The 22,371-nt window shown below is 51.2% G+C and overlaps 1 pseudogene; it reads right to left on the reverse strand.

Moving 5' to 3' along the window:
• Positions 1-16,457: 16,457 nt before the first annotated feature.
• Positions 16,458-20,899, reverse strand: LOC120712593 (annotated as a pseudogene).
• Positions 20,900-22,371: the final 1,472 nt, after the last annotated feature.

The raw sequence follows: 22,371 nt of genomic DNA on the forward strand, positions 1-22,371 counted from the left end.
AGGGCGAGGCCCTCGAGGAGAAGGAGTTGGCCCTCCAGAACGTGGGGACCGCCCTCAAGGAGAAGGAAAACTCCTTGTCCTCGCTCGAAGAGGCCGCCCGAGTCCAGAGGGAGGAGGCGCAGAGGAGCATCATGGGTAAGTACCTTCGAATTTTTGTTCGTCTGTTTCTTTTCATAGCTTACACTGATTTCATTTGCTCAGAGCTGAGGCAGAAGGTTGGCGGACGAGTCCGCGGCGAAGGAAGCAGTTCACACCGCGCTCACGGCGGCACAGACGGAATTTGCTAAGCTGGAGCAAACCGTCGTGAGCGTGTGCCAAGGGCTTGAGGGAGAGGGTGCCGTCTCGGGCAGTTCGGTGATCAGCCGCCTACGCGCGCTAGGCGGTCGGATTGCCGAACACGCCAAGAGCACCTTCCGCCCCGGTGTCCTGCGGGCCCTCTCCGTGGCCTCGACACACTACCTCATGGATCTCCAGAGGGTGTCGTCGGGGTACGTCGTTCCCGATGACGCTGATGCGGACGCCGTGTCGGCCATCATGGACGAAGCCGACGCAGCCGCGGAGGAGTTCGCCACAATCCTCGCCGAGAAGCTCGAAGCCGACATCCCTCCCATTGTTGAATTCGACGCCACTGAAGACCTGCAAGGGGGGGGATGGTAGCCTGTAGGAAATCTGGGCCTCGAAGCCCATGTAATAGATTAGTGATTATTGTAATCTCACTTTGTAATCGTATCTTATGAATATAAGAAATTCATTTTCGTTAAATCGACTGTGTGGCCCATCGAGGCCTTGTGCGTTCGAGCCTTTGTTTTCTTTACTTTATTTCCGTGTTCTCGTATGCGACTTAGATAAACTTCTGCGAGGAATTTTGCGTTCATAAACAACATAGGCGTGGGGTGGTGAGGGGGGTGCCGTATCCCGGAGGCGTAGGCGGCCCCACGACTCGGCCGGCCCCGTACCGTAGTTGCTTATGCCTCGCGTCCGTTTTTTCCAAGTATACGAGAAGCTTAAGGACGAGACGGAAATATTTCGAAAAAACATTGGCGATTTTCGGGGACATTCGGGGGTTCCCCCCGTAGTAGCCCCCGAGGGAGGCTTAGCTTTGCCGAGGGTAAAGCCGAGCGTACCTCAGTGTCCGTGCGCATCCGAGCCCTCGAGGGTCCGGAAGGTTCCCAAAAATAAACAAGTAAAACGTACTTCTTTATTATTTCGAAAAATCGAAAATGCGAGTACAAACGATGTACAAATAGCTCGGAATTCTAAGGGTAGAAGCGACGTAGCTGTTGTATGTTCCAAGCGTTGGAGAGGACTTCGCCTTTTTCGTTTGCCAGCTTGTACGTGCCGGGTTTGAGCACCTCGGCGATTATGTACGGTCCTTCCCAAGGCGGTGAGAGCTTGTGGCGGCCCCTGTTGTCCTGTCGAAGCCTCAGCACCAAGTCTCCCTTGTTGAGGTTTCGGCACCGGACTCTCTGCGCCTGATACCTTCGTAGAGACTGCTGGTAGCGCGCAGAGTGTAGGAGTGCCACGTCTCGAGCCTCATCCACTTGGTCCAGCAAGTCCTCGCGGGCTCGCTGGTTCTGCTGCTCTTGGTATGCTCTTGGTAGGAGCGCCATATTGTTAGACGCAGGGAAATGCAAGCGTATCACATACCACATGTGTTCCCCGAGGGGTGAGATGAAAAGGAGGCCCGCACCGGCGCCGGTTTTCATCACCGACCCGTCGAAGTACATGGTCCAGCAATCGGCCTGGATTTGCGGTGGGGGTAGCTGAGTGTCCGTCCACTCAGCCACGAAGTCAGCCAAGATTTGGGACTTGATCGTTTTGCGGGGGGCGTAGGTGAGAGTTTCTCCCATCAGCTCCACAGACCATTTGGCAATTCTACCCTCGGCTTCCCGGTTGCGGACTATCTCTCCCAAGGGGAAAGATGAGACCACGGTGACGGGATGGGCCTCGAAGTAGTGGCGCAGCTTGCATCGAGCCAAAACCACTGCGTAGAGCAGCTTCTGAATCTGCGGATAGCACGTCTTAGTTTCAGACAACACCTCGCTGATGTAGTACACCGGCCGCTGGACGGGCAGAGCATGGCCCTCCTCTTGTCTTTCAACAACGACCACCGCGCTGACCACTTGGGTCATCGCAGCTACGTACAGAAAGAGGGGCTCGCCGTCCGTGGGTGGTGTGAGAATGGGGGCTTGAGTGAGCGATGCCTTCAGCCTGTCGAGGGCTTCTTGGGCTTCGGGGGTCCACGTGAAGCGCTCGGTTTTCCTCAAGAGTCAATACAGGGGCAAGCCTTTCTCTCCGAGGCACGAGATGAACCGGCTGAGGGATGTTAGGCATCCCATGACCCTCTGTTCCCCCTTTAGGTCTCGGATCGGTCCCATCCGAGTGATGGCCGAGACTTTGTCAGGATTGGGTTCGATGCCCCGCTGGGAGACAATGAAACCCAAGAGCATGCCTCGAGGCACCCCGAACACGCACTTCTCGGGGTTGAGCTTTACCCCTTTGGCCCGTAGGCAATCGAATGCGATCCTGAGATCGGCAACCAGGTCATCCACCTTCCTGGATTTTACAACGATATCGTCGACATATGCCTCTACGTTGCGCCCGAGATGGTCCCCGAAAACGTGGAGAATACACCGCTAATATGTAGCTCCGGCATTTCTGAGGCCAAAGGGCATCGTAACGTAGCAGTACATGCCGAAAGGTGTGATAAAAGAAGTCGCGAGCTGGTCGGACTCTTTCATCTTGATTTGGTGGTAACCGGAGTAAGCATCAAGAAAGGATAAAAGTTCACACCCCGCAGTAGAATCTACAATCTGATCAATACGTGGCAAAGAAAAGGGAACCTTCGGACATGCTTTATTTAAACTAGTGTAATCTACACACATCCTCCAGTTTCCGTTCTTTTTCTTCACTAATACAGGATTAGCTAGCCACTCGAGATGGAATACCTCCTTGATGAACCCGGCCGCCAGAAGTTTCTGCAACTCCTCACCAATCGCCCGGCGCTTGAGCTCGTCGAAGCGTCGCAGGCGCTGCTTCACCGGCTTGGAGTTGGGTCAGATATCAAGGGAGTGCTCGGCGACCTCCCTCGGTATGCCAGGCATGTCCGAGGGGCTCCACGCAAAGATGTCTGCGTTGGCGCGGAGAAAGACGACGAGCACCACTTCCTATTTACTGTCGAGGGTGGCGCTGATCTGCAACGCCTTGTCGTCGGAACGATCCGGATCAAGGGGCACCTTTTTGATACTCTCGGCGGGCTCGAAGCTGCCCGCGTGTCGGTGCGTGGAGTCCAAGGCCTCGCTTGCCATTTTGTCGAGGGTGGCTGCGAGGGCCTCATCCTCCGCCTGAGCCTCCGCGTGCTCAATGCACTCGACGTCGCACTCGTAGGCATGCTCAAACGAAGAGCCGACGGTGATGACGCCCTTCGGACTCGGCATCTTCAGCTTGAGGTAGGTGTAGTTGGGGATGGCCATAAACTTGGCGTAACAAGGACGGCCAAGAATGGCATGATAGGATCCCCGAAACCCCACCACCTCAAAGGTGAGTACTTCCTTGCAGATGTTGGCTGCCGTGCCGAAGCAGACAGGCAGATCGATCTGGCTGAGGGGTTGGACGCGCTTCCCCGGCGCAATGCCATGAAATGGTGACTTGCTGGGGCGAAGCTTGTTCAATCCGATCCCCATGAGCTCCAAGGTGTGGGCGTACATGATGTTTAAGCTGCTGCCTCCGTCCATGAGCACCTTGGAGAAGCGAGTGTTGCCGATGATGGGGTCGACAACAAGTGGGTACCATCCCGGGTGCGGGACGTAGTCGGGGTGGTCCTCACGGCCAAAGGAAATGGTATCCTTTGACCAATAGAGGTAGGATGGCGTGGCCTTGGTGACGGAGAAAACTTCCCGGCGCTCGCGCTTGCGCTGCCGGGAGGTCATGTTCGTCGTTGGTCCTCCAAAGATGAAGAAAGTGTTCTCCACTGGGGGGAACTTGTCATCTCCACCTTTGTCGCCAGCATCCTTTTTCCTGTCCTCGTCGTGATGCGCGACGCAGTTGTAGTACTTCTTGAGCATCTCGCATTGCTCGAGGGTGTGGTTGACCGAGCCCTTGTGGTAAGGACACGGCTTCTTAAGCATGTCGTCGAATAGGCCACCACCGCCTCGAGGGGGGCCTCAAGGTCCTTTGCGGTCCGGGGTGGCAGCGAAGGCCTCCTCGGAGTCCTCTGCCCACCCCGATGCGCGCTGGTTCGGTAGGACTGGCTTCTTTCCTTTCCTCCCCCGCTTCTGTTTCTTGGCGGGGGCGTTGGGCTTGACGTTGCTGCCCTCCGCGGGCGCATCGTCCTTGCGCTTGCTCGGCTTGTCATCGAAGATGGCACCAACAGCCTCCTCGCCGGCGGCGTAGTTGGTGGCGGCATCGAACAACTCATTGGTGTTGGCGGGTCGGCTTCTCGCAAGCTCGTGCACCTGGTTCCTGCACGTCGTACCCTCGAGGAAGGCGTTGATGACCTCGACGTGGGTGACACTGGGGAGCTCGGTGCATTGCTTGGAGAAGCGCCGCACGTAGTCACGCAGGGACTCATTGGGCTTCTGGTGACACCCTTTGAGGTCCCAGGAGTTCCTAGGGCGCACGTATGTGCCCTGGAAGTTGCCCACGAAGATCTTGACTAAGTCGGCCCAGTTGTGGATCTGGTCTGCGGGCAAGTGCTCGAGCCACGTTCGTGTGGCATCAGCAAGGTGAAGAGGAAGGTTGCGGATGATGACCGCATCTTCCGCCGTGCCGCATAGCTGGCACGCTAGGCGGTAATCATTGAGCCAGACTGCAGGATCAGTCTCGCCCGAGTACTTGACGAGGGTGGTGGGTTGACGAAAGCGCGGGGGAAAAGAAGCAGTTCGAATCTCCCGGCTGAACACCCGGGTGCCCGGAGGCTCCGGTGACTCACCCCTGTCGTGCTCGGGGTCGAAGCATCCACCCCGCCGAGGGGTGTACTTCCTGCCGCCGACGATGTAGCGGGCATCGCCGTCTTCGGCATGCCCGCATGTGTCGTGGAGCCGTTCCCTCGCGGGAGGCCTTCCGATGCGGTCGTGCACCGAGGGTGCCTTCGCACCGGGCGCCACGGCTGCCTTGCCTTTCGCTGCTGGTGGAGTGTGCACCAAAGCCTCGTGGTCCTGGTGCGCAGTCCCACCGGGCTGCTCCGGGTCTTTCGAGCGCACACGAGACGCAGAGCTCTCGGCTTGCTGCACGGCAGCTTGCTCGACGAGTGCCTGTGCCTCGCGGCACAGGTTGCGTCCCGAAGGCGTCGATGGCTCGGGCATGGCTTGGAGTAGGTAAGCCGCAGCGACGAGTTTCTCGCCGGCCATTTTCAGTTCCGGAGGTTTGTCGACGTTGTCGTCGGCCAGGATGCGCTCCCGGGCAACGCGCGCCACTACCTGGACATGTGCACCACATGCGGAGCGCTGTTGCTCGAGCGCGGTGCGCAGCTCCTGGGTCTGCCGACGCAGCTCGTTGAGCTTGGCTTGGAGCTCTTTGAGCTGCACCAGCTGTGCTTGCCGCGCCACCGAGCTTGACGAAGAAGAAGGGGCCGCAGGCAGCACCACCGGTTGGTTCGCCTGTGCGTCCACCCCGCCGTCCCCGTCGTCGCCCAGGGCGTTGTCGTTTTGCTCGTCCACAAGATATGCGATGAAGCACTCCCGAGTGGGATTGTACTCCCCCTCACTGGAGTCCTCAGAGCAGGTGACGCAATAAGCCGTCGCAAGCTGGAACGAGCGGAATGCGTCGGAGTCGCGGACCCCGGAGTAGTCCTCGGCCTCCTCGGCCGTGAAGTTGTTCATAAAAAAATTGATGTCTTCAGCGATTGAGCTCGCCGTTTCGGGGTAGGATTCATCAGGAGACGACGTGATGAGGCTGCGGATCGACAGAAGATGATGACCCGGCAGATCCTCATACTCGGTGAAGCTAGTGCTGATTGAAAAGGCGATGGCGAGGTCGAGCCCCCCTGGGAGGCACTGGTGCTGCAGCAGCTGACGGTGCTGGCACAAATGGCGCCGAGGCACATGATGACGAAGCGGTGGCCCCATTGGCCATGATGCTGAGCTGCGACATGCCAGCCTCAACCCACGCGGGGGAGCTGGGGCGTGACGCACGGCGCCGCTCCGCGCGTGCTTGTCGCGAATGCTGGCCCGAGCGCCTGTTGCGCTAGGCTGGTTAAGTCGGAGTGACGGGGTTGCATCTGGGCGAGAGAAGCTGCATGAGGTAACCGTTGCCGGTTGCTCTGAACTCGAGACTCCCGAACCAGATCACAAATCCTGCTGGGAGTGGATCCAAAACACCCATCGGGTATGGGTTGGATCTGCTCGCCATTCCTGGAAATCAAATGGGAACAAGAGATAAAATGTCACACAGCGTGCCCCTACCTGGCGCGCCAACTATTGGTGTCCTGACCCGGGGGTCCGGATCCCAACTAGTAAATGCCGCGTGTTTCCTCGTCCCAGATGTTGATGCAAGAGGCAACACAGTAATGCACAGGTTTATCCTGGTTCCGGCCATGGGGCCGTACGTCCAGCAAAGGGGTGTGCGAGGGCAGAGTATTATCTTGCACCCGGAGTGCTTGTAGTAGGGGGTACAAGCGAGGCGAGAGAGGGAGGGAAGCTCCCAAGTCTCCACTAGAAGAGGAGTCGGTTGAGGTGAGAGCTCAGTGGTGCTGAGAGGTGACGATGATCGCGAATGTGGATGACTGTGTCGCTGATGACCCGGACGTCCCCCCCCCTTAAAGGAAGCCTGCCTCCTCCTTTTATAGTCACAAGGAGGGGCGGTGTACAAGAGTAGGGGAACGTGGAAGTCGTCCTTCTCCCCCAAATCGCGGGGGTGCAGTGGTCGGACACTGTAGGAAGTACACTGCGGGGTGTGGCATCGGGCGTGGCGGTCGTCCTGGATGTCGTCCATGATCTGGCGGAGATTGCGCCGGCATCCTACCAACTCCAGTAGGCAGTGTGGTCGTCACTGTGGAATGTTCAGTCCTCCGGATGTGGCGTTCTGCGGGCCCTGCAGGTCAGGGTCCTGCGTGCTCTAGCGGTGATAGGGCACGCGGCGGTCCCAGACCCCTCTTAATAAAGTGCCAGTGTGCGCATTAAAGAGGTCCGAGGGTTGCGTGGAGGTCCCGGTCCCCTCGAGGGGGGAGGTACGGGACTCCGGCTGCGTATGCTGTGCGTCCCTCTTGGAGGGGCACGTGGCGTCGCCGGACCCTTTCCTAAGCAGGAGGTGGGTCCGGGGCCATACGCATGATGAGGTGGAGTCCGGACGGCCGGAGTTGGCAGGATAGTATGGGGAGCAGTGCCGAGCACGCCCCGTACCACGTCGCAGGTTCCACAGTATCGCCACAGCGCCCGGGATGGCGGAATAGTGACCGGAGTTGGCGGATGGGACTCCGGTCACAGCTACTGTGGGGAATGGCGGTCTGACGCCGTCTGTCCTGAGCACTGTGGAGGAGTGGTTGGCACTTAAAGCCCCCGTACGACGGGCGGTGAGCGGCAGGGCCCTTTGTCCCTTATGCCGAGGGGTGGCCTCGAGCGAGGCGGAGATGGTTTGCCCGCTCGAGGGTAGGTTCGATGCCCTCGAGCGAGGCGGAAATGATTTGCCCGCTCGAGGGTAGGTTCGCTACCCTCGAGCGCGGCGGAGATGCGGGGCGCAGTCGAGGGGTCTCGACGGGAGCCCTCGAGCGAGGCGGAGATCGTCCGGCGGGCCCGAGAAGGGGGCGAATGGGCCGTATGCTGGGCTTCTTTGAGTTCTTTCCTTTCTTTCAGATCGGAAGGAGGCCGTGGGCCTTCGTGGGCCCAATTGCCTTAATCATGTGTTTGCGTTTTAGAGTGATCTTAGTACCCCGATTAGGGTGTCCCTAATCGTGGTACCCGACACCAAGGCTCTTCATAGGTACCGGGTGGTAACTTTTACATTAGTACCGGGTGTTACCACCAACCGGTGCCTATGGATGAGCCTTAGGTACCGGTTGGTAACACCAACCGGTACCTTAAGAGCCTTAGGTACCGGTTGGTGTTACCAATCGATACCTTAGGCTCGTCCATGGGTTACTTCAAAAGAAAAAATATCTATCTTCCCATCAGATGTGATGTGTAGGCGAGATGGTCAGAAAGGCACACGCGAGGCAAGTGATCTTGAGTTCGAATCCCAGCCAACTATTTTTGCAAAAAATATAGCCTTAGGCACCGGTTCTTTTACCCGGTGCTGATGAACGCGACTATTGGTCTCGGTTACCGGGTACCGGTTCAAAAACCGGTACCTAAGGCCCATACTAACCGGTGCCTATAGGCTTTTTTCCAGTAGTGGCATCTGTAGTGCATTTATAGCTAGCTTAGCTAGCGCTGCTCTTGCCTGCCAAACAGATCCTTGATGAAGAGGATTTTGTGGGTTCTTTTTATTGATGAAGCAATTAGAAAAAGATTGAAGGTACCCGATTGAATGGAGTCTCTCTGAATGCGATCCAGTGGACTGTGAGTAGTAGTAGCCCTACAAGAGATTTGAAAGCAAGAATTTTGGGTCTGTCAGCAGTTGAGAAGATCAGAGCAAAATAGCAGTCCAGATTGACTATGATCAAGGCAGAAAATGCTAACTCCAAATTGTTTTTTCTGAGAATCAATGGAAGAAAGAGGAAAAATTTCATTCAAAAGCTGGATACTGATAGAGGGGTTGTGCTTGACCACAAAGGAAAGGAGGAGCACATACATGATCACTTCACCAAACTCTTTGGCACACCAGAACACAGATGATTTACTCTAGATTGGGAGGCAATCGGAGTGCAGGCACAGGACTTGACCAGCCTGGAGGAATAGTTCACTGAGGAAGCGGTTCTGGCTGTTGTGCAGGATATTGCGACAGACAAAGCACCTGGCCCAGATGGCTACATTGGGGCTTTCTTCAAGGCTAGTTGGCAGACAATCAAGCTGGATCTTTTGGCAGCTATTAACCATTTCTACTGCTAGAACACCCAGCATTTCAAACAACTCAATTCTACACATGTGATCCTCGTACCCAAGAAAATGGAAGCAAGGGTGACAACAGATTTCAGGCCAATTAGCCTCACGCACAGCATTGCAAAGCTGATGTCCAAGCTCCTAGCAAACAGGCTGGCACCTTTTCTTCAGCAGCTTGTGTCCAGAGCGCAAAGTGCCTTCATTAAAAAAAGAAGCATCCATGACAACTTTTTTGTTCACACAGAACCTGGTAAAGGAACTGCATAGAGCAAAAACTCCAGCGCTGTTCCTAAAGCTAGACATTGCAAAGGTGTTTGACAGTGTAAGATGGGACTACTTGCAAGAAGTGCTCAAGGCAATGGGATTTGGTGCACGTTGGTGCAACTGGATCTCCATTCTCATGTCCACTGCTACAATATCAGTGTTCCTCAATGGTTCGAGAGGAAAGTGGTTCAAACACTACACGGGGCTAAGGCAGGGTGACCCATTGTCGCCAATGTTATTCATCCTCGCGATGGAACCGTTGTAGCTACTTATTTAGAGGGCAATTTCAGATGGGGATTTTCAGAACATAAACCTGAGAGCAGCGAGGATACGTCTGAGTTTGTATGCTGATGATGCAGCCATTTTCTTGAGACCAATAAAAGAGGAAGTGGTAAAAGTGCAGGAGATCCTCACAACCTTTGGTCAGGTGTCGGGCTTGTTGACAAACACAACAAAAAGTGTTGTCTACCCTATATGCTGTGAGAACATAGATGTGGATGAGACTATGGAAAATTTCAGATGTCCGGTAAAGTCCTTCCCACGCACCTATCTTGGGCTACCATTGCATACAAGACAGCTACGTAGAGTTGATGTCCAACCTCTAATTGACAAGGTTGCAGCTAGTTTGCCAGCTTGGAAAGGAAAGCTTTTGAATAGGGTAGGGAGATTGACCCTAGTGAGAACGGTTCTATCATCAATCCAAACCAACTTTCTAACGATCTTCAACTTGCAAAAATGGGCAATCAAACAAACAGACAAGATAAGGCGCAGTTTCCTTTGGAAAGGGGAGGCAGATGTCGGTGGTGGTCACTGCCTGGTGCAGTGGGCTCGCGTGAAAAAGCCGAAGAGCTTGGGCGGTTTGGGAGTCTTGGACCTGAAAATGTTCAGCAGAGCACTGAGACTGAGATGGCTTTGGTATGAATGGATTGATCGGGATAGACCCTGGATTGGTGGGCTGATCCCGGTCAATGAGGTGGACAAACAGCTCTTTAGAGCATGCACGAAAGTTCAGATCGGAAATGGAGCCAAGGCAAAGTTCTGGGTGTCGAGCTGGTTGGATAGTAAAGCACCAAGAGATATAGCGCCATCATTATACAAGCTAGCATGGTGCAAGAATCTGACAGTAAAGGATCAGCTGGTAAACCAGAGTTGGACAAGGGGGCTCTGGCGTATGCAAACCGTGGAGGAAATGGTGGAATTTTTCAGGCTATGGGACTTGGTTCAAGGGGTACAACTCAGTGAGGTGGAAGATGAGATCATTTGGAAGTTCAACTCAGATGGCCAATACACGACAAAGTCTGCTTATGAAGTGCAATTCAAGGGTACCTTCTGCTGCTTTAAACCAGGACGCGTTTGGACAGCACATGCTGAGCCCAAACACAAATTCTTTATGTGGCTCTTGGTTCAGGAGAAGATCTTGATAGCTGATAAACTGCAAGAACGACATTGGCCGTGTAACACCGTCTGCACACTATGGCAGCAAGCGCCGGAGATAGCACAGCATCTACGTTTGCATTGCCCGTATTTACAGAGAATTCGGGAGCATGTACACACATGGACGAACGGCCTGATCAAGAAACCGGAGATGAACATGACTATTGAAGAATGGTGGACGCAGGAGGTGCAGGTGCCAACAAAAGCACAAAGAAGAACGTGGGCGGCAATTAACATGTACACGGTATGGAATATATGGAAGGAACGAAACCGAAGGATTTTTGAGGTAAAGGAAGCAGATCAAGTGACCGTGCTGCACCAAATAAATGTAGAGGTGGACTTGCGGTTCCGAGCGTGCGGAACTCCAGTGTTAGTTTAGTTACTTATGTTAACTTTTTCAGTGTGAAAGCGATCGGGTGCTATAGCCTAAGAGGGGGAGGAGGTGAATTAGGCACTCTTAAAACCTCAACCTATGGCTCCAACTAGTTTGCACAAAACTTAAACTAAAACAAGCTATCTAGATGTGCAACTACGGTTCACCTTAGTGTAAAACCCTCACCCCAAAAGAGTTTAGCAATCTATAGCCAATCCTATCAAGAAACTACTCTATGAAAGTAAAGGTATATAAGTTGCAAAATGAAATGCTGAAGCTTAAAGAGAGGGATGAGAGGAAGCGAACTCTCAACACAAGAATTTATCCCGTGGTTCGGATTGCCACAAAGGCGCGGGACCCCTACATCCACGTTGTTGAAGCACTCACGAAGAGTATCGCTTCCCGGCAATCAACTCTCTTCCGTGAACACAATCACGGTCACCTTGATCCCGATCTTCACTAAGAGAGATTGCCCACAAAGGAGGGATCTCCGTCCCCCGCACAATGTTGTCGATGCTGCTCCACACCAAGCTGGAGGGTCGTTGACTTGCCGGCGAACCACCAAAGCTCCAATGATGGCCGGCGCACCAAGATACAATGTTGGTTCACTCTAGAACCACAGCACAAGGATCTAAACCTTGCTTGATCACTCACTCAAGAGCTAACCTAGCACTAACACTCACAAAGCTTGTACTAAGGACTAAGGATTTGATCTTTATGCTCTTGGATGGCTTGGAGGTGTTCTTGGATGTGTGTGATGTCTTGGGACTCCAGCAAACTCTGAAGTAGCCGTTGGACTCTCTGACACAGCTGCAGCAACTTCAGGGACCATCGGATGAACCGATGCTATAGTGTCGGAACTTCCGGTGACACTTGATCTTCATATAGCCGTTGTTTTTGCTGACATCATTGCTCCGACGCTATACTCCGGTAGGCGTCGGTTCTTCCGATGCTGAAGGGCTGGCTGCTTCACGCTTGACATCGTCTCTGGAACATAGTACATTAATTGCACCGATACTTGACTTGACAGCGTCGGTTCAACCAGTGATACACTCTTTCTTCACTTGATCTCCAGAGGCGCTCAGTATTGCACCAAAGCCAGGGCGTCGGTTCTTCCGACGACCATCGGATGCACCGATGCTTAGGCATCGGTTCTTCCAGTGCTATTGGTTTCTGCAGAACTCGTCCAATTTAGCGTTTCTTTGAGTTCTTTCTTCGTGTTTTGTTTTGTATGGCCTTTTTACTTCATCCCTGGGATCTAGAAACGTTCACTCAACAAAAACATTAGTCCCATTGATTGCGTTGTCATACGATCACCAAAATTACTCGAAATGGCATAAATAGTGCTATGTTCGTTACAATCTCCTCCTTTTGGTGATTGATGACAACACAATCAAAATAAGTATAAGATTTGCAAAAATTGACAAATTGAACTATTTACACTTGCTTGGATGCTTACCATCATCCAATGATGGTTTGGTCTCCCCCTAAAATCATGATTCCCCCTTTGATCCTCTCCCTATCTTGCTACTCCTTCCTCATAAGTTGACTTGATTCACTTAGGCATTTATCCTCCTTTGGAATATACTTCTCCTTCTTGAGAAAATACCTTACTTTGATCTACATTTCTCCCCCTTTGGAATCAAATCACCTAAAAAGTCTTGCACCTAAAAGGTCTTACAAAACAATATAGCTCAATAGAAGATTAGTAGCCTAGGGAGTTAGTTCCATGACTTATGATCCAATTGTATGATATCAATGAAGATATCAATTGAAAATTTACTACGGTGGATCACAAAATCACAAAATTAGCATGATATGATCTAAGCTTTCCATAAGTATGTGCACAAAATGATAATGTGGAAATCAAGTGCACAACTAGATGTCTCATCAAGAAGGCTTAGATCATATCATACTTGGAGGTAGCTCTATAAAAACAAGGATTTGACAAAGATATCAATTGAATGAAATTAGAATCTTGCATACCTTCGGGGGTCCTTTGTTTACCTTGCATGTACCAATTAAAAGTGACTTGCCACAATTGAAGTCTTTAGAAGATGAGCACTTGGTACACCAAGATTAAGCAAATGTATGAGCACATAGCCTATGAACTTAGATATGAGCATTTAACTTCAATAGAGCATGACTCAATATGCATGAAGCGCAATTTATCTAATCACTCTTATAGAGTTGTTTGTTCACATTGAGCGTGAATAGCATTCTCTTAGAGTGTTAACTCCATCGTGAGACTACAAAAGATAAACTTGCAAACATGTTAGTCTCAAAATCACAAATCATAGGATGAACTCCCCCTAAATATGTGCATTTAGTATTTGAATCACCAAGTATATGTGTGCACATCGTTTTGACAACAATGGGAAGTTTACCCTATATCTTGTGCTCATGGTACACATATGAAATACATACCTCATGAAATCCATGTACCATGAAGGGTAACCTTGTGTAGCTTTCAACACACTTATCAAACCATGTAGGTTGCTCATGGATTAAAATCATGACACAAGCAATCCACCATATATAACACTACGAGATGCAAAATATACAAATATCCTAGAAAAAGCAATGGAACTACATGATGCTTGAATTGAAATCTAGCTACTATTACCTTATGGGGGACTTGGGCAACAAATGTCCAAGTTGTGAGCTTAGCTTGTTTTGGCTTGAACCTTCACTTCAATTTGTAAGCTAAGCCTCCAAATCCCCCGAAGCCATTCTTGGGTTTCAAATCTCCTTTGGAACTCACACCATTTGAGGCCCCTTCATATTGGTGATGATTTCCTTGGGCACCCAAATGGGGCGGTTCCAACTTCTTTCCTTCTTCCCAGCCTTGTGAGCAACCACCTTACCATTGGTCTTCTTTTTTATCACATAGGAGGTGCTACTGCTTTTGTTCCTCCGGTTAGACTTGGTGTAGATGAGAGAACTCTTGATTGTGAGCGTCTTCTTGTTCTTCTCATCCAGAAGCTTTTTTTCTTGGTTGAGGACACTTGTTAGACTTGTGGCCTTCTTTGTGGCACTTTGAGCAAGTCACGGTGGACCCCTTCTCAAGCTTCTTCACCATGTCTTCACGGTTATCTTGAGAAGGTTCGACATTGCTCTCTATACCTTTTCCCTTTAATCTATACAAGTCCTTCATAAGCCTTTTCACTTCTAGCTTGAGTTTATCATTCTCCTTGGCAATGAGGTCATCACATGATTCTACAATAACATTCTCATTGCATTTCTCATTGCAAGGGTTAGAGCAAGATTAATCAATTAAATCAATGCAAGAAGTTGAAGCATCTATCCTAGATATTGGAATTGCACATGGGATAGTTTGCTTCATTTCCAAAAGGTCATTAGTATCATTAATGCTCTCAAATTTTAATTTGAGCTCTTCATGCTCCATGCTAAGCAATTTGAATTTGCACAACAAATTTTCATAATTTGTAGCAAGAGATGCATTTAGATCATTGAGAGCATTAAGGTTTTTCATTTCCTTTGATTGCTTCTTAATGATTTTTTGGTGCTCATGAACTAAATCAAGAAATTCATCAATTGAAGGAGAGTCGGAGTCATCATCACTTACATCGCTATCCTTACCTTTAGCCATAAAGCAAGTGTTGGATGATGATCCCATGCGGGTGGTGAATTTCTTGTTTGATTCATCACTTAAACTTGCACTCGATTCTTCACCGCCGCTTACCCATTCACCAAATATGGCATATGATTCATGCTTGGGCTTCTTCTCCTTCTTTTGCTTGTTCTTCTTGAACTTCTCAATCTTCATAAGTTGATGGTGAGGCCCATCTTTGAGGAAGACCATATACCCCATTGAGTTGATGTTCTTCAAGCATTTGTTCATCTTCTTTACTTGCTTGTAGAGATTGGGGTTCATTGGCTCTTTATCATTACTTGAGGAGCTTTTTGCATCCTCTTCTTCCTCATTACTTGAGCTACTTTTGATGGCCATCTTCTTCAACTTTTTGAGTTGCTTGCATGCAAGTGCGCTATGTATTGGTGAAGAAGATGGCGTCTTTGTCTTGATGTAATTGTGTAGCTCATGGGCGATCACCTTGTTGAGGACTTGATTTGGTGTCAACGTGTTGAACTCTTTCTCATATAGAATTTTGGTCACCAAATCATAGTCCGGACTTCGGAGTGAGTGAAGGATCTTGCGAATGAGTTCCACATCTTCAATCAAGTCTCTTCCGTGAACACAATCACGGTCACCTTAATCCCGATCTTCACTAAGGGAGATTGCCCACGAAGGAGAGGTCTCCGTCCCCCGCACAATGTTGTCGACGTTGTTCCACACCAAGCTGGAGGGTCATTGACTTGCCGGCGAGCTACCAAAACTCCAGGAATGGCCTGCGCACCAAGATACAATATTGGTTCACTCTAGAACCACAGCACAAGGATCTAAGCCTTGTTTGATCACTCACTCAAGAGCTAACCTAGCACTAACATTCACAAAGCTTGTGCTAAGGACTAAGGATTTGATCTTTATGCTCTTGGATGGCTTGGAGATGTTTTTGGATGTGTGTGTGATATCTTGGGACTCTAGCAAACTCAAAATGGTCGGGAGAACTCATATATATAGGCCACCAACTCAAGAGAGCCGTTACTAGCCGTTGGCCAGTTTTCTGCGTAGGCATCAGAACTTCCGGTGCAGGGGCATCGGTTCTTCCGGTCACACTGCGCTCTGAAGTAGCCGTTGGACTCTCTGACACAGCTGCAGCAACTTCAGGGACCATCGGATGAACCGACGCTATAGCGTCGGAACTTCCGGTGACACTTGATCTTCATATAGCCGTTGTTTTTGCTGACATCATTGTATTTTTCTGATTTTTCTACAATTTTATATCGATTTTACAAGTTCACTATTTAATGCGCCCTGGGCGCCAGGACCTAAATGTAAATCTTTTTTTACATTTAGGTCCTGTCGCCAACTGGATGGGCGACAGGCACCCTGTCGCCCATTAAGAGAGCGACATGCACTCATTTTTAAAAATTTCCCTATTCGGCATATATTTTGGAAATTTTGTTTTTTTAATATAAAAATGAAAAAGGGTCCTCCGTAGCCTGTACATAGGCTGGGCCCAGAAAAATCCCTGATAAAAGTACAAGGACCACCACCCACCCAATAGCCACGCAACGAAAACAACTCCACAGGCTTTGTCCACGCGACCCAGCAGCAGCAGCATAACGAATTTCACACTCCCAACAGGCCAACACACACTAAGCCTGTTCCAGTATAAGCCCAGTTGGCAAAAAAGCACCGAAATCCTAGCCCATTTTAAGTAAAATTTGAGGCCCGTCCCATTTCAAGCAAAACACGCCGCCATCGTTGCAATTAGTGGGCTGGGCTTTTCCCCATCTTTTGTCGCTGGTACCGGGCATAGCCCTTGACAGAAACAGAAATCACCAAGTGATCTGTACTTTCTATGGTTAGCTGGTCTCTCGTCATTAAAATCGACTGAATCTGGTTCGGTTTTCACGCAAATTTCGTTCCCAACAATACTACGTGCCGTGATAATCAAATCTACGCCCTTATCTTACGGTGACAATATCATCAATCTTCAGGATCATTCTAACGCACTCGCAAGCTAGCGTAATGGCGCTTGTGCTCACAAGCAAGCTAGTGTCGGCGGGGAGCTGCCGTGGAGGTGCTGTGGCCGATGGACCGTGCGGTGGACGGAGGTGAAGGGCAGCCGGGACCGGAGCTCGGACCGGGCGGCAGCTGTGGCGTCCACTGCTGGATCGAGGGCGCAAGCAGCGACGGGAGGCGGGTTTCTTGGTTTGCGCCACAAAACCAAGGAGGCGGATGGCGGTTGAAGACGCCAAGTCGTGGAGGCACGGGCGTCGGTCTCGGGACTGACGGAGGCGACGGGCGTCGGGCGGCGTCTAGGGCCGTCAGGAGACCGAGGCGGGAACGGCGTCTAGGGCCACGGCGTGGAGTCGGAAATCTTCTCGCGCGTGAGGTTTTGGCGGTTTTCTCAAAACCGGCCACCTACCCGGGTTTCGCGGACCCTCCAAAACCGCGGACCAGATATTCGTCGACGTGGCGGCATCACAGCAAAGACTTCGAGTCGAAGAAAGAAGATCCGCCGTCGATCGAGACTGTACACCAGGGTGCTGCTGACCCGACCGGTCTGACCGGTCCCCTGGACCGATCCCCTGGACCGGTCTGACCGGTCTGGCCGCAGCAGCCGGGTATAAATACCCCCACCAGCCCGTGGCTGGTTGAGTCTCTTGAGTCTTTTGTTTTCTCTTCGTTTTTCCTTCTCCCAGCCCCTGCTCTAGGTTAGGGCCAAGATCTCCAACGCAAAGGGAGGTTAGATTATAGCTAATCTCTTCGATTTAGAGGGTGGATGATGGTGTGGTCGGCTCTAGCCTTTGTATAGGTGAATTCCTCCGTGAATTATGAATGAAATTGTGTTGAGATTCACCCGTGTGTGCTGAGCTTTTCGTCCTCCCCTTCTCTTTGTGTTTTTGGACTTGATTTCTCCTCCTTTGAGGTGTTTTGTGTTTGGAGGAGTCAAGTTCTTCGATTCGTGGTTTGATGGACTCGTTGTGACGATTCTAATGTATCTAGCCTAATGCCAAACCTGCAGGAATCGCGAGTTCTCACGGATTGAGATTTTTGGGTTCTTGAGAAAACCCCAATTCTCTTTGATCTTCCCTTAATTTCTCACGATCTGTTAATATTTTGGGAAAGATCTTTTGGGAATATGTTCATGGGGTAGATGCGAAGCTTTCCTCCAAGTTTCGTTGGATTTGGACTTCGTTTGCTCGAGATTTGACATTTGGAGCTTTGTTGGCGGGCTGTCTGGGAGCGACCGGTCTGTGCAACCAGTCTGACCGGTCTGCAGTTTGAATTCCCAGCCCGACCGGTCTGACCGGTCTGTGCAACCGGTCTGGCCGGTCTCTGCAGTCCAGTTCTGCGTTTCGACTCGCTTTGCTTCCGCGCTGCGACCTGGGTCTTCTGCTTCGAGATAGCTTGTCCATAGCTATTCTCGCTGACCTAGGTTCGAGGGCTTGCGGTGATTTTGGGACATAGGCCGACGTTTCAAATTTCGGAGAAATTTTGTTCGGCTCCCATTCACCCCTCTCTGGTCGCCAGTTTCGGTCCCTCGCCCTTTCCTCACATTGATGCCTGCGTTCTTCTCACCTCTAGTATGGCGGTTCCTGAGCTCAGTGACAATGGAGATTGGGTTAAGCCCTGCATTCTCAGCCAGTGTGTAAGGGATGACCTCTAGTGCCTCAGCAAACTCCTTGATGCAGTAACTCTCCATCCCTTGAAGCTCCTTTGCCCAAGCAGCCAGTTGCATTGACATCTCTATTTCTGGAGCACCGCCACCAGCAATCATAAACCTCTTGTTCACCAAGCACCTGAAAAGGATAAGTATTAACCAATCAGAACATCAAGAAAAATCAGTAAATGCCAACTATGATACAAAACTCAGTTTACATGGTTTAAGAAAATTCCATACAGCATCACTATCTTCGCAATCTCCAGCTATACTAACGCCAACTAGAAAAATGGGTAGACAAGCTCAAAGCTTCCAACAAGATAAGACTGCACCAAAGCATGCTGCGGATACAGATACGCTGCAGAACGCCAATGTACAATGATCACACAATTCCAGGACTTCCTTGTCATGAACTAGGCGAAGGGGATCCATAAATTGCTTGGAAACATAGAAGTGCACAAATATAAATCATTCTGTGCGCAAGTCAACACCCACAAGCCTCTTGCCTCTTTACTACAGCTGCCATTAATTGAGGAATAAACTAAAGTTGAAGGGTTTCAAAGCTACATAAGAGACTCAACATCTATCTAGAGGGGTCGATCTTAAACCTTATCGCACCCACACATTTCCAGTTCAATCCAGGCTCCAGTTTCCTTAACCATATACTACTAGAAAGAACCAATCATTTTGTCACAGGGCCTACAGCTACTATATGCGACCAAAGAAAAATATTAACACACCTTGCATACACTCGTGCTAACAAGCATTCCTGACTAAATAGGCATCAAACACATTTTTCTTCAGTAAATACCATAAGCCAGCCAGTGGTAGGCTGGTAGCATAAGGCCAAACTGTACAATGCATTGCTAGGATTTGTTTCAGGAAAAAAGGGGCAGAAAACCTCAGCAGTGCAGTACAGCATGATACTACCAAATAGAAAATATAAGTTGCAAGGTTGTTGTTAATTTTGAGATAAAAAAAAACAGAGCAGCTGATGCTTTGTAAATTGTAAATTTAGGTAATGAATGACATGAAATTTAAAGAATGTTCAAAGGAAAACGCAGCAACATTTAGTTCATGAAAAAAAAAGATCCTAGAAGAACCAATATGAAAGTTTGAATCATACTCTTAATGAACTTGAAAAAAAAGGACCATGTCTGTTTAATTTTGGACACCTTTTTAAAATCCTAATCTGATGCTACCCAATAACCAAAAGTGTATACACGTTTTGGTGAACTTATAGCATCGATGCCAAGAATTGGCTCAAACAGTATACAAAGAGAACATTAGAGGTCAGATAACATACAAATCAGAAGCAATTAAGCATATAGTGGTTAGATTATTATTATTATTATCTCAACGGAAGATGAGATTTTACCTGATGACGCAGAGGGCATCATGGAGACTGCGTTCAGCTTCATCAATGACCAACTGGTTTGACCCCCTGACAAGTACAGTTGCGGTCCTCCCCATGTCCTTGATACCAGTGATCTTCACAACCTTGCCCTCCCCGACAGATACTTCCTCAACAAGATCTGCGTATCCAAGCTTATCAGTGCGGAAGTGCTCAATGTTAGCAATGGGAAGGCAGTTCAAGGTCTTGGTGATAAACTCAATCTCATCCCCCTCGACATCCTTCACCACCAGAATCTTTGCCTTAGCAAGATAGTGCAGAGACAACTCGGTGACTGCATCTCGCAAGATGCTCTTCTGAATGAGCAAGACATTGCATCCAGCAGCCCTGATCTTCTTGACCATCCCGAGGATATAATTGCGCTCCTCACGAAGGATGCGGTCCATCTGTGAATAGTCCGACACAATGACGCTCTGCTCAATGTCAGTCTAGGGTGGCGAGATTTGGAACTGGATGACGGCGATCTTTGCATTCTCCATCCGCGTTGGTCCCCCGGCAGCGTGGCTAGCCTTTTTGTCGAAGATGAGGCCACGGACGAGCTCAGTGTCGTCCACAGTTCCACCAAGTTTCTTGACGATGCGGATGTCACGGAGGTCGAGGAGGTCCGGGTGAGCGGGATCGACGACAGAGAGGGCGGCGTCGACGGCGAGGGGTGAGAGGAGAGTGGAGTACTGGGAAACAACCTTTGAGTTAAGGGCGGTGGAGGCGGATTTGACGAGCGATTCCCGGTCGGAGAGCTCGATGGGGATGGCCATGGATTGGAGGATGTGGACGGCGCGCGTGGAGAGGCGGTGGAGGGCGTCGGCGGCGGCGGTGGGGTGGGCGCCCGCGGAGAGGAGCGACTGGGCGCGGCGGAGGAGGGATCCGGCGAGGACGACAACGGTGGTGGTCCCGTCCCCGGCGGCAGCGTCCTGGGAGCGGGAGAGCTCGGCGACCATGCGGGCGGCGGGCTGGACGAGCGCCATGCGGGAGACGATGGTGGCGCCGTCGTTGGTGATGATGACCTCCTGGTCCCCGGAAGAGATCATCTTGTCCATGCCAGGGGGGCCCAGCGAGGTGCGCACGGCGTCGGCGACGGCGCGCGCGGCGGCGATGTTGGCGCCGCGGACGTCGTCGCGGCGCTTGGTGTCGGTGTAGGTCTCCGTCTTGCGGGACGGCGCAGGGGCGGCGGCGGCCATGGCGGAAATCTGCTGCTAGCTGCTGGTTCGGGAGATGGGAAGGGAGGTCGGAGGGAGGGAGATTTGGATGCTAGTATGGGCCTCCCACCGTCATTGCAAGTATGGGCCGGGCTTTTCAGAGCCTCCCTCCCACACAGCCGAGATTCGGCCCAACTCGAGACATTCCACTGTAGCCGATGCGGCTCAGAGCCTCAGACACGGTTGGGCCGGAGCTCCTCCCGCCGTGTGAGCCCACCACATCATATCGCATCACCTCCCCAGCTAGACACCTTTTTTTTTTTTAAACCCCCAGCTGTAGACAGTGTCACCGAACGTGCCGGTGCCCCCGACACGGCGGTGCCCCGAAGAGCGACGCGAGGGCGCGCGTGGCGTCCGTCTCGCCCTTTCTTGTGTCCCCAGGCCACGGCCGGAACGAAGGATCGCGCGCGGCGACGCAGATGTCCCCAGCCATGGCGCGCCGGGCGCGCGGCCGGCGAGGCGGCGACGAGCTCGATCGCTGCCGCGTGCCCGGTCGCCGTCGACAGCGCGCGCGGTCACATGGCATGTTCCCCGCAGCCTAGTCAATCAATCTGAGCTCCATGACATCGATCAGGCCGGCGTCCAGGCCCTCGCTCGCTCTCGCGCGCGCGAGGTCCCGTCCCGTCCCGATCGCATACCTCCCTCTCCAGGCGATTCGATCCATCCACCTGCAATTAATCTGGCGGGCAGCTGGGGGCGGGGGCTTAGATTAGGGCAACCCAGCTAACTGGTAGGATCCAACTAACCCCCTCGATCACTAGCGCTGGTCTGTCTTTCGTGCGAAGGAACCAGCTGCGGCAGCAATCACTCGAGCTGGGAAAGCGTCTCGTCAGTCGTGTAATCATTGAGATCATTGCGATTTGCAAGCTTATTATGGTCCTGTTTGGGACCGCGGGCACCAGCAGCGCGTCGATTAAACGCGAACGCAGCTCGGAGCTCGCTTCTCCGATTTTCCTCCGCGCAGTTCAAAGATCCGCGTTTTGCGCTGCAGGCGTTGGGTGAACGCACGTCTGACGCGAGGCGTTCGGCGGGATTTTTTCCGCTTATCGCGTTTAAGCGTCGCCACCGCTGTCCCAAACACGACCTAACTCTTGTTCTAATCCCACTCGCCAGCAGGACGAGGCGCAGCGCCTTTGGGGTTTTTTTTTTTCATATCTCACGGTCTGAGAAAACGCCACATGGTTTGGTACAAGTACTGGCCTACAAATTTGTACAAGTACTTTTAATTTGTTCGTCTTCTTAATGTAGCTATTGTTTTGTGATAGTTCCTGAGAAACGTTTGTGGTGATTTGGTCAAATTTAATTGTGGTGATTTGGTCAAATTTAAGGTCGACTTCCTGACCCAACGGTTTGTTTCCGATAGACCATGTTAATCTCAAGATTTACCTGTTCACCTCCTATTGGCATTCAAAAAGACAGGTGTCCTAGCCTTTTCTGTTAAGTTTGGGAATTTGGCAATTTA

This window comes from Panicum virgatum, chromosome 6K (assembly GCF_016808335.1).
Source record: "Panicum virgatum strain AP13 chromosome 6K, P.virgatum_v5, whole genome shotgun sequence".
Classification (NCBI taxonomy): domain Eukaryota; kingdom Viridiplantae; phylum Streptophyta; class Magnoliopsida; order Poales; family Poaceae; genus Panicum; species Panicum virgatum.